The sequence below is a fragment of the Puntigrus tetrazona genome, chromosome 17 (assembly GCF_018831695.1).
Source record: "Puntigrus tetrazona isolate hp1 chromosome 17, ASM1883169v1, whole genome shotgun sequence".
In the NCBI taxonomy this organism is placed as follows: Eukaryota; Metazoa; Chordata; class Actinopteri; order Cypriniformes; family Cyprinidae; genus Puntigrus; species Puntigrus tetrazona.
The window spans coordinates 3,360,261-3,373,777 of record NC_056715.1 but is presented as its reverse complement, the minus strand read 5'-3'; the positions used below and the strand labels follow the sequence as shown (position 1 = coordinate 3,373,777).

The following is a 13,517-nucleotide window of genomic DNA, read 5'->3' as shown; positions in this document are numbered from 1 at the left end:
TGCCTCTTTTTATTATTTCGCATGAATTCTCTCCTATGTAATTATCTACATCTGCAGCCGTGCATTTAAGCCTACACAGAGATGGGATATTGTTTCTGCTGCTTATTCACAGTTCAGCATGCAATCATCGATGGTAGGCAAATGATGAGGTTAATGACAGATTTCCCACCTTTTTTTAACATGAGCAACATAGGACAAGGGCTCTGACGTGTTGTGGGGGTGGGTTCTGGCAGTGCTAATTGACAAGAAAGACTGAAGGGAATCTGGCTCAAATAAACGAGCTTTAATTGGTAACAGTGTGGGTCCTGTAAATGTGCACTTGTGTCAAAAAATTCAAGATTAATCAGCACTCGCTCTGCCGGCGCGAACAGAAAGGAGCTGCAACGGTATGTAAATCACATCTCATAATAAAAACCGAATCCACAACTTAATCTGAATTTAAATGTCACCCAGGCATCAATATGCCAGACAAAATAAGCACATAACTTCATTCAGGATAACAGCTGCATCTTCAGAAAGCAGACGAGACTTGGGTGCTAAAGACATGGATTTTTTTTAGCCGTAATATTCTTGCAAGTGTAAATCAATATGTTCAGTGGGGTTTCCTGTTTGTTGAATGTTGCACTAACTAGCATTACCGTCTCATTTGTATGTGCTGAGTCAATAGCGGCACCCTCCAGCAGTTCTTCTCTCCTTTGCTGTCCAACAGGGTGCGTGTGATTTGTCGTACATTGCATGTTTAAACAGTCCCGGTGCTCTTTGTCTCCTCACCGGACAGCGTTTTATCTCAGAAGATTCTTGACCTTCATCTGTCCTGCTGAATTAAGCATCCAGATTTTACGTCTTGATTTGTTTTAATGTAGCGAAGCACTTTGCCAGATTGTTTTGTCCTGCTATTCTTCTGTTTCTTTCTCATTCGGGTCCTCCTTCGCCAAAGTCAAACGCGACAACATTCCTCTTCTACAGAAATACGCCCTGGATACAAATGCAAACCGAAAGAACAGTAAGCAAGAACTTTTAGAAGTCCAAAAGCCATTAAATAATTAAATAAGTGCTATTGATCCGTTCCCCTTATCTGAATCTTTAAGTCTCTATAGCTAAAGCACTTTTATCCGATCTTGCTCCCATTAGAAGATCAGAGAGATTTGATGCTTGGGGCAAAAAATAAGCAAGTGATATTTGAAATACAAACAAGGCATCCATTTTAAAACTCACTGTAAATGGAGCACACGGGGAACATCAAGGGACTTCAGAAAACTTCTGTTTCACTTGATAGTTTACTCAGAGCATTTTAACGAGATTAATGGAATAGTTCATCCAAAAAGCTGCGTGTTTGTAATGAACAAATCATCCTTTAAAGATGTTTTTAACTTCAAATCATGCTTCCAGTGGAAGATATTGTTTCGTATGAATCAGGACAGAAATATTCAGAGATCAAGAAGTCCAATACACTTCTATACAAATATGTTAGTGGATTTTGATTTGACAGGGCAACAGAGGATGGACCTTTTTTTTACTGGAGGAAGTTTTTTATGAATCACAGACTGGTATTTTGAAGAAGTGATGGCTTAATGTCACAATGCCTTAATGGTAGACTTCTTTATTATAAACACACGTTTCATGTCACAAGATGTCAGTTAATGGACGGCACCCATTCACTGAAGAGGATCCATTAGCAAGTAGTGTTACGCTATGTTTCAATTTGAACTCATATACCAGATGTTTTATCCAAAGCAACTTACAATTGAGTACAATAGAAGTAATCGAAACCAACAAAAAAGCAACAACCTGCAAGCACTATGGCAAGTTATAGTTGACCTAAAGCAGTATCTAAAGCAAGGGAAACAAGTAGAATAGAAAAAAGAAAACTAGTGGTAAGAGAAACTAGCAGTTAGAGAATAAATATTCAGTGTTTTTCATAAATAAAAATAAGACAGATCGAATAAAATTGGAATAAATGGTGCTAGATTTAGAGGGACTAATAAATATGGAAGAGATGTGTTTTTAGCCTAAGGATTCAGCTGCTAAGATTGAGTTGGGCAGGTTATTAAACAAGCTAAATGTGATGTTATGAATTATGTTTAATAAATGTAATGCTAAATGTCTCCAAATATGTACCATAGAGAATGTCCTGAGGGTACAATTTCTTTTCATTGCCTTTACAAAAAACATTTTTTTTTTTCAAATTTTTTTTATACATAATTCCTTACTCGCTTATATTATCCATTAACAATCATTCAAACTCATGACAGGGCCACATAAAAAAAAAAAAATAGGCAAATTTGTCATTCTGCGTTTTACGACAATTCTTCATATTCCGGTTGCCTTTGAACACTGTCCTAAACAATGAAGCTTCGGAGTCAAAAAGGGTTCAGAACCCTTCTCCGAGGCCACATTTATGGTGTTTCCCAAGGTCATTTCCCAGCATTTTAAAGGACAACTGCTTAATTTCACAATTCACAATAAATCTGATGGAGCCAAACAACCCATACGTTCCAATATAATATAATCTCTAGCAACCTCGCCCTAGTGCCGAGGGTCATTATGACGTTAGAATGGCTCGTCATGCTGGATGAGGGCGGGGACATATACACTCACACCGGGGCTGTATGGGCACGCCCTACTGAGGGTCATTATGACGTCAGAGGGGCACGCCATCTTTGATGAGGGATGAGGTTTTTTTCACTCGCTCACTCACTCCAGAGCTGTGTGCACGCGCATTAGGTGACCCAAATCAGTGCTGAAGGAGGCAAGGCGATAGTAACATCCCCAACGTGGTTCATCTAGTGCGAGGTAGGTGTTTTGATTTTTTTTTGTACAGCTACACGAGCAGTAGGCGCTCAACTCCCACAGGTTCACTTGGTAAAAAAAAAAAAATGTTATAGTGTAGTTCGCGTTTTTACGTTCGATGAAGTTTTGGAGAGAAATCAGAGCCGGAACAGCGATTCAAAGCGTCGGGTCGTGCTCATGCCTGTTGTGTGCGTTTCAGCACCACGGAGAGCGCTCATTAAGAGGCGCGCATTAAAAACACACCGAACAAAACTACTTATTTTAGCACTGAATCGACGCTTTGGTGCGAGTCAAGCGTCAATGGTACAAACAAACCGTTTTCTTTTGAAAAAAAAATCATAGACGCGTCCTAGTTTTTCAGCGGAGTGAAACAGTGAGTGTGTCCAGTTTTTTTTTTTTTTTAGACTCGTTATCAAAAGAATGTTCACTCAAACAACAAGTAAGGTTTTTCTGGACTGTATTTTCAATCCTATGCTGTAGGGGGGAAAAGATGTTTCCACATAATGGCTGAGTGCACTTTAAAAATGTGTTTGTGATGGAAAATCCCTGCTTGAGGAAATATAGTAAACTGCAAGTTAAGTTCGTATATTCTAAAATACAAAGAACGTTTTAGATTATATTTATAGAGAAAAATGTAAATATGTTCAGTATGCATTTTTTAAATAGAAATATAAAATGCATGCATAAATGCAATTATGCATAACAAAGCAAAAGATAAATATTTAAGATAAAAGATATAAGACCTTTAAGATAAATATTTGTTTTTTTTTTAATAAGAAAAATGTGAAACCTTTTTTTATTTATGGGAAAAGGGGCGTTCTAAAAATTTTGTGTGAGGAATCACATTCGATGTCAATTTAATGTAATTTTTTTATTTGATCATATTTGAATGTTCTTTGTAGCATTTAGCATATTCAATTAATGAATATTTATTTTAGTATTTTTTTTTTTTTTTTTGGTGATTTTAATGAAGCTGTTTATTGCTGTGCTCTGTCTTTATCATTGACCATAAAGTTCATAAAGAGACCAATTTTCATTAACTTGTTGTTGCATTTTAATGCTTCCTATAAGCTGGTTTATTAGCATTAAATGATTTAATGATTATAATGACAAAAATACAATGTGATAATGCCAGAACGGTCTCAGTAATTTTGCAACAAAACCAGCAAACCATATGTATTATATATATATATATATATATATATATATATATATATATATATATATATATATATATATATATATATATATCCCCTATAGTGTTATAGTTACTTTCTGTTATTTTAATGCAATAGTAAGTAGTAAGACATTGGTGGTAAAATGTAAAATGAGCTTGTTGATAGATGATAAATGTGACTGAATTCACATTGAAGGGAAACTGGGTCCTGACCATAATTTAAGGGTTTAGCTGTTCTCTATATCAATCAACACTGCCAAAAGTTTATCACACCTCTCCATGTGCAGTGAGCCAACAGACATCGACGTTCAAGGAGAGCCTTGGGACTCGCAATGTTGGCATGGCTCTTCTGTTTTGGGGGGAAGTGGCCAGTACGGATTGCATAACTGTTTATCTAGGCCAGGGTGTGTTTTCTTCGTCATCAGGTCTGTTTACAGCTTTATATCTTCCAGCGGGGTGTTGGCACCGAACCGTTCCCTCGGAGAGGCTAGTGACATTGAACAGAAAGACGCTTTGTTCAGGGTTCATGTGCGGATGCTGGAGGAAATGTGTTGTATTGTTCCTTTATTTTTAGATTAGTGTCAATACGATCCAGTTTTAGAAAATAATCGAGGCGCTTGAAGCAGTTGGAAGTGAATATTTTGGACGCACCCTCTACCTGTACGCGTTTTGTTCCAAGGGACAGCACAGTGTGAAGTCTAGCACTGCTTTTCCCGACACATGGTGTTTAAAAAAGAATCAAAACAGTGATACATTTGTCTGAAAAGGATGTGGAGCATTATTTACAGACCTCAAAGTCGCAAACGTTTTTCAGAAGTCGTAAATAATATAAAGATCGCGTATTGGAGTTACAATTCAATACTTCACATTTCATTCAGGGTGTTTCTTGCCATTTCTTTGTAATTTTTTACGTTTATCAGCAGTTTCTAAATGAAAAATTTTTCTACACCAATAGTAAAATTTGTATATGCACCAAAAAAAAAAAATATGGAAATGTTTTTACTAAAAGTAAATTTGATATTTAAACTGATTGAAATGTGAAATTTTAAAGTAGAAAATAGTAACTTAAATATAAAAATGGAATCCAATGTTTTTCAACTATACATACAGTGTGTGTGTGTATATATATATATATATATATATATATATATATAATATTGGATTGTGTTTTGTATTCATGCTTTTTTACAATTTTTTTAATTACAATTGCATCTTTTATATTTACCTATATAACATCAAGGGTTTAAGATATACATTTATTGTATTAAATGCATTACACATTCATGAAAATATATATGTGTAGCTCAAATATATGTATGCTCATGTATATATATATGAAATTGTTCCAACAGGCTCCATACATGTTTTTATTGCATATGACGACATATGTCATATACGGAAAAGTAATATATGCACACATATTACATTTATTTATGTGATTTCCCTCTTTGCTTGATGTTTCTGGGCATTTTCTATTTAAAAAGACGGCATATTTCTTCACGTAGTGAGATTCAGCAGTGATTTTACATTGTGGCATGTACAGAAACATCACATCAGTCAGAGATTATGATATAACACGCTCCTTAGGCTGCATATGACTTTATTGGCTGCGTGGACGCGCCGTATGTCAAACAGTCGAACGCGAATTGTCTGTTTGCTGTAATGTTCTCTTCTCTCGATGACTCCGGCGGTGACTAACGCCGTCCATGCTGTGCATGCGGGCTGTGCAGATGACAGGCTCATGTTCTGCTTTAGGCGTGCAATGCTAACATGTTCGGGCTCCTCCGTAGGGTCAGAGAGAAACTTAGCAGCCCACAGAAATGACTCTGGCTGGTGGCTTTAATGGATGGCTTCGTACAAGCTACCTCCGCTCCATCAGATTAGTACACTGGGCTTTATCCCTTCCTGAATGGGACACTCACTTGGTTTTAAAGCTGTAATCCCCTCTGGTAAAGATGATTGCTTTGAACCTCCCGAACGCTGCTGCGCTACGCAGCCAACGCTCTGACACAAATATGACAATTATATAATCGGCAAGTTTTCGAATAATCATTCCAAACTCGATATGTTTTTTCACGGTGCCGGGTTTTGTGGCTTCCTTAGGGTTGCGTCTCTTGTCTGCGTGCAATCTGTGGCATTTACCCGGAATAGCAACATTTTCTAAGGGCAGACTTTCATCTTTTTTTTTTTTTTTTTCTTCTTTACAAAAAAAAGGACATGTGGTCTTTGATAACACAGCGCATCTCACGGCTTGTTCTTCGTAACCGTATCGTGTCTGCTGTGCCTCTTCTGCTTGTCACGGGGCAAAACACGGGTTACATCCTTGAAAAGTGTGCGCGGATCGCTTTTATGAATGTTTTTGTGAGTGTTCTGCTGCTACGTGTCGTGATGCGTTGTCGTTGCATCCTGGATTACGGTTGAGAAGGATCTTAGAGTAGAGTGGCTCTTAAAAAGAAAGATTCTTCAGGGGCAACTATGGTTCCGTGAAGAACAATCGTGGAACCGTTCAAATGCACGGTATAGGGGTAAAAGGTTCTTCAAACAGGTCCTTCATATTAAGAAAAAGTTGTTCTTTTAAGAACTACTCACATAAAGGTTCTTTGTGAAACCATTTTTTTTTTGCGTGCGTCTCATTTTTCACTTTTAAGAGTGTTGTAAAATTTTTGAACAAGGACTCATTTTTTTATGTTTTCAATGTCAATCACAACCCGTTTTACTTCGGAAAATGATTTATATATCTTCTCAACGTGCATCCTTTGGGAATTGTTTGGCTTGTGAAAAATATATCGTTTGGAGCCAAGCAGTGCGAGGGGAGGGGTTTTGTGATAGCAGACGAAAAGAAATATAGTTGCAGAGGTAGAACAGGATATTACTTTCTGATTAAAGATTACAAACTCAAGCAATTTTTTATTTCATACACTGTGCGCTAATGCGTTGTGCACAATAAGACCAGGAATGTGCACTGAGAAAGTAAATATCTTTATACCTTTACACATTTACACAGTTATTAACATCATAAATAGTGAGGTTTTTAATCCAAAAAACTACAGAGCAATAATTTAGAATGAACTGAAATTTAGAGAATATATATACATACATCATATATATATTCCATATATATATATATATAATAATGATTATTATATATATATATATATATATATATATATATATATATATATATATATATATATATATATATATATATATATATATACAGTATATATATATATATATATATATATATATATATATATATATATATATATATATATATATATATATATATATATATATATATATATATATATATATATAAATATATATATTATTATATATATATAAATAATCATTGGAATGGCTTCGTGGAATACGATTCTGATTGGTCAGTGGCCACATTCCAAGGTATGTTATTCCCAGATAACAGATAACAGGTAAAACTAATAACACAGATAACATCCGGGTAACTGCCGGCGCTGTTCACTCGCTGAAAACATTTGTGAAAACTGCGTTTGCTAATAAAATATTAAAATTCAATTCAGTATTTAAAGGAGTTTAAGGAGACGGTGCAGTCATACACGATTACACTAAATAATTATGGCAATAAAAGATATCAATTTAAGCCGTAAAGGTTTCACCAGTTTGTTGGTTATTATATAATCCACTACAGTCTGCAAAAAAAAGGGTTTGCAGCAGCTGCGTTTGTATGAAAGGAGAGAGAGAGTCCGCCATACCAGAATGACATAATTAATTAAATAATTGTACTTGTAAAATTATTTAGTGTAATACGTGTATGACTGCACCGTCTCCCTTAAACGTCCGTCTAGTTTGAACTTGCCGCTTCCTAGCAACGGTTTCTTCGCTGAAGCTTTGCTTTCAAAAATTTCAACTCAAATCAAGGTTTTATGCATAATTATTTATCTTTGTGGCATGAAGCCGAAAATGTACATCCAGCAGGTTGTTATGGCAGAATAAAGCCCTTACTTAACATATACATATATCATCAAACACGAGCATCATTAACAGCTGAGGTAGTGATGGCAAATTTAATATCTTTCTCTTTTCTGAACAATGAATTTCATATATTGTACAGTAGTTTCTCTTCACCACTATATTTGTTTACCCAGCTATGATGACCTCTGAGAACCAACATTCATTTATTTATTCATACATTAAAGGATATTTTAATAGTAATTTGTTGTTTATAATGCCATGTAGCCTATGGCCGGTGCAAGGCTTCTTATAGTACAGTGTTTTTTGGCCTAGTTTTTGCTGCTGTACTTCTGGCTTCATGTTTTATTCACCCTTTCTTCAGCTTTAAGATGCCTGCCATGGATTTTTCAATAGTCTGACAGACTCTTAACAGTTTTTGCATGTGCATTGCTGTAGAGTTTTAAATACGGAGCTCTAGCCATGCTCTGGATATTAAGCATGGGTCGCTGTTGCTCCTAAAGGCCTAAAAGGTGAGATGTTCATAAATATCTTAGAGAAAATGTGATGAGATGCAGATCCTTCGTTGCATTTTGAGCTTTATTCATAAATTCCGAAAATGAACCGTTGAATCGTTCTCCTCTCCTCTGACACATTAAATGCGTAGCCTCCTTTTAGTATAGCTATTTGATGCACAGTCAGAAAACAACTAATGAATAATAAAAAAACAAGAATTGCTAAACACAAATAACTCTGTCTGTGTCATAAATGAATTCCACCCCTCTACCTCACCTTTGCTTCCCATCCCCATTCTTGCCTTTGGCAAGGAGAGAGAAAATAGACTCATAGCACAAATATGGCCTTGGGTTAAACTCTCCATTTTCCCAGTGATTTAGGACCGATTCCCCTCCCACGGATTCTGTCTGCAAGCATAACGAGAAAAATGGAAAAACGATGTCAGATTTTTGTTTACAGACACAATATCTCCAAAGCAACACATAGGACAGCATGCTGATTTGGAGCTCTCTGATGAAGAAAGTTTCTCAGCGGAGGGCCGGCCGCCGCTCGAGGGACTCTCCTTGATCCTGGGATCAGGGTTTTAATGGAGATAAGCCTGTGGTGCGTTGGAGGCGTATCCCGGGGGTTTAAGGGTCATGTGTGACCAGATGGTCCCTTGTGAACTGTGTAATATGAAGGAATCGTGGGATGGCATTGGAGGGCGGGACCTTTGCAAGCACAGGGTCACGTTAAATATGTTGACAAGGACATTTTGGTCACGGAGGTCAACACGGGGCTTTTGAGTTACATTCTAGCAGCTTTATTTGATGTTTCTTTTGTATAAAATGTTATTATAGGATTGAAATAAATGATCAATGTGCACATAACAATACACCATAAAGTGCCGATGTTATTTTTAGTTTTGTTTATATACTATATACTACTATATGCATATTTATATACTACTATTACATATAGTGGGCCTATTTATTAATATGTTTTGAAAATATTTTTATATTTTCAGTTTTCATGATTTTGACACACACACACACACACACACACACATATATATATATATATATATATATATATATATATATATATATGTGTGTGTGTGTGTGTGTGTGTGTATGCGCTTTATTTTACTTGCCAAAAATTATTTGTATGGTTTTCTACACTTATTGTTGTAACTACACTATCTTTCAAAAGCAGATGTGCATTTTAGCAGATGATTTTTTTCCAAGCAACATATACATTGTAATCAGTTCATTGGAAATTAGATGAGATGTTTTTCCAACGCTGATTTTCTTGAAGGGCTCTTAAAAGCGTGAAATGGGCTTATGTTTTTCCCTGTCTGCTGCCTTTGACGTCACAGCTCAAGATGGTGACTAGTGAAGGGTTTGAGATGAATGGACTAACGGATAGATCTTTCCAGCTATTATCAATGTCCTTGTTTCAAACAAACTAATAAAAGGAGAAAAACAAGTCTCTCAGCATTCTGCTTCATAATGGTCAACTCATCATCTTTATAAAGTAAAGACGTTAAATGAAGTCTAATAAAAGTAAGGTAAGCTGTGAGAGGCTGCGTGTTACACTGCTTTTACAACAGGTAAACAGTGGTTTTAGGCTTTTATTTAAAAAATAAAGAAAAAGTGAAAAAGCAGAAGCATCAATGTGTGTTATTAATTTTTATAAAATATTCATAAACAATATATTTTCAGTATAGTCTACATTTTAAAATATTTCAGCTTGCATTAAAGGAATATTGATTAAAAAATGAAATTGATTTAAATACTCGTTTATTTTATTCTGTCATTCACTTTACCTGGATGTTTTCATTATGATGAAATATAAAGAAAGATTACTGACCCAAAAAAAATGAATTTTGCTGTATGACAGATTTTGTTTGAGAAACATACTCAGAATTAAGCCATTATTATGAAAATTCAAGCTTATTCAAGCTTGAAAGCTCCAGCTGCCATTCATTTTAATTGCATGAAAAGTTTTTTTTCTACCATGGAAGAAAAAGTCATATTACAATAGCTCTGAATGAATAAATGTAGACTTTGGATTCAAAACTATCCATCTTATGATAAACGGTTCGATGTAAATACCATTCCACAACAGAATCTGCTCTTTTTATTCTTTGTGGGTTTTATAAGATCCAGTCATGTCTGCGATCATCCCAGTGACAAAAACGTTGTTGCATTAATAATCTTGACCTCATAGTTGTCTGTGAATAATGTATGTCTGCACTATGAAGGCAGAGACAGATGTGCCAGTGTGCAGCACTGACATTTCCACTGTCCTTGACATAGAAACAGCTGCATCTGAAACCCACAATGCACTTCTGAAGGTTTTTCTATCTTATAGCACATTCTCTTAGTTACGCAGCGTCAAAAGATTTTGATTTTAAAGATTCCTTTTAAATGCAACTGCATCAGAAATTAGAGACCCTTTATTTTGATGCATTACCATCACAGGAAAAGCATCAAAATAAAGGGCGACTGAATAAAATCATTGTCTCAGATCTGTTTTAGAAGAGCACGGGAAGTATCATATGAGAAGAAGTATTGGAATATTGGCTTCAGTGCTTTTTCCTGAAACAAAGACGAGCAGATATACGTGACATCCTCTCCATCACAGGGCTGAGATCATGATCGTGTGTCCTACTTTCAGAGTCGACTACGCCTCTCAAGTGCGACGCCGAGCATGATTAATGTGCTTCAGCGTGTTTTCCAAATGGAGGTATTATATCAGCCTTAACTGAAATTTTGTTGACATTAGGAAATGAACACTGCCTATTCACTTCCTGCTAGCATGCCTCCTTCGGAGTTACTGGATTAAATTCCCCTGACATTTTTATAGTTTTCTAGACGCGTACGCTTGGGGATCGGTTGTAGCTGACCTTGTCGCGTGGCGGAAGCGTCAAAACATCGGTCTGAGGAACGGAAGCTGCCGTTTTCGCGGCGGTTACATTCAAATATTTAATCGCACGCTTCGCAGACGGCTGACTCATGCTAACTACCACACTTTTTCAGTTTTTTTATCACACCTCGGAGAACTGTCGTCTTCTGGAAGGTGCCGGAGCGACTGATTAGGTTTGATGAGCTGTGCTTTTGTAATGAGCAGGATTTAATAGTTGATTATTAGAGTTAAAAGCGCTCTCAGTGGGGTTACATGGTGTTGATTTTCTCTTCACCAAACAAATGAAACTTCTGGCGTCATTTACTTGATTCAGTACGAATCAGAACGTACTTTTCTCTGCTGAACAGAAAATGTCTTTAAAAACTCTCGCACTCTTAAAGGAGCAGTTCGCTCAAAAATGAAAGTTTGCTGAAAATTTGCTCAACCCCATACCATTCAGCATGTAAATGAGTTTGTTGATTCATCTGAAAATTCATTGGAAAAAATTTGCATTGCATCACCGGCTCACCAGCGGATCCTCTGCAGTAAATGGGTGCCGTCAGAATGAGAGTCCGAACATTTTGATTTGTTATGGATTATGGACTAGTGTTTTAGCCCAAAGCAATGGTTTAAAGTTAAAACAACGTAATGATGTATTTGATTCTGACAGATGCACAGCTTTTCACTTCTTAATGCATTAATTGATTGCCTGTAGTGGTGTGGATTACTTGTGGATTATTGTCATGTTTTTATCAGCACCCGTTCACTACAAAGGACTGCGAATCTGTTCTGATGAAGAAACAAACTCATCTACATCTTGTATAGTCTGTGATCTTAAGCAGATTTTCATTTTGTGGATAAAATAGATGATCTCTTTATTCGATGTGGAACAAAATGGATAGGATGGATAAAATCTGCTTTCTATACTCGTATGGTTCTTCAAGTTGCTTGGTAACTTGCAAATTACCCTGCACTTGCCTGTGCTGTTTGGACGTCCCACTATTTTCAGTTTCTTTCTCTATTTCTGTCTTTTACTGTGCCTCATTGTTTTGCTGAGTTACCCAGATAGTGATATGTCATGTTTGAAACCAAGTTTTCCTTTGTTTCTCCTCTCGTTCGCTCCCTCTTTTCTGGTTGTCATGGTTATCAAGCTTTAAACTGGATGGGGTTTGCTCTCTGATCGCTGTCTAGGGAACGTGAGATCAGGTGGAAAGACCTTTACAAGGAAGTATCGGCTTCAGGATGGAGGTCACAGCTGGAATATCCAGTGACACGGTTTTGTGCAGAATGAGATCTGATTATGTTGCATATTAAGGGAACATTTGGTGTGGCATGAGACTAAATCATGCATAAAGGCACTTCTGCAAGAGTAAACATCACATATGACTATAATTAGACTCGTGGCTGTGCCAGATAACACTGTGCTGGAAGTGTTTTCTGGGGAGTAAAATCTTTAAAAGTTCCCCCACGGGGTCACAGCCAATTCCCTTCATACCAAGCAGGATAATCTGAAATGTTTTTACAGAGCATTTATTCACTAACTGCAATATAACAGAAGAGAACTATGTCTTGTCTACTTGTCTTAGAACAACTTTGGTTAACATTTATTATATATATATATATATATATATATATATATATATATATATATATATATATATATATATATATATATATATATATACATTATTTGTGAAATTTACTGAAATAAACTACTGTATATATAGTTTTTAATAATTTAATAATAGTTTTTAATAATTAAATATATAAAAATGTTAAAAATTTATAAATACACATATCATTTTTATTAGTTTTTAGTCGTTTATTTTTAATTTGTATTTTTTGTTTAAGATTTAGTTTGAAAAACAAATCATAATAAAAAATATAAAATAATAAAAAATAAGTTCATAATAAAAGTTCATAATATTGCTAAATTAATCTGTTAAATTGACATAGAAATGTCTGAGAGATTTTTGTCAATGAATCTCATAAGCAGTTGTAAATGAACTCAACAGAAGAGGCGGGACAACGCAGTAAGCTTGGTGTAAAGAGAGCCAGTGGGCCATAAATCCTCTTTGAGTAGTGGGTTTAATCTGTAACCCTGTGTCGCCCGGCATGGACGACGTGACGCAGCCTGACAGCAGGTCTCTGGAGGGGGCGGCAGTTCGGTATCCTTTGGAGGATACGCTGAAATGTTGAGTGATGGCTCAACTGT

At 35.9% G+C, this 13,517-nt stretch overlaps 1 protein-coding gene across 1 annotated transcript in view; it reads left to right on the top strand.

The window, feature by feature from the left end:
- Positions 1 to 2,648: 2,648 nt before the first annotated feature.
- Positions 2,649 to 13,517, top strand: part of snap25b (synaptosome associated protein 25b) — a 34,460-nt gene continuing 23,591 nt past the window's right edge. The window contains exon 1 of the mRNA XM_043263434.1: positions 2,649 to 2,793. The gene's annotated coding sequence lies outside the window, so the exon portion shown is untranslated. The remainder of the gene's footprint in view (positions 2,794 to 13,517) is intronic.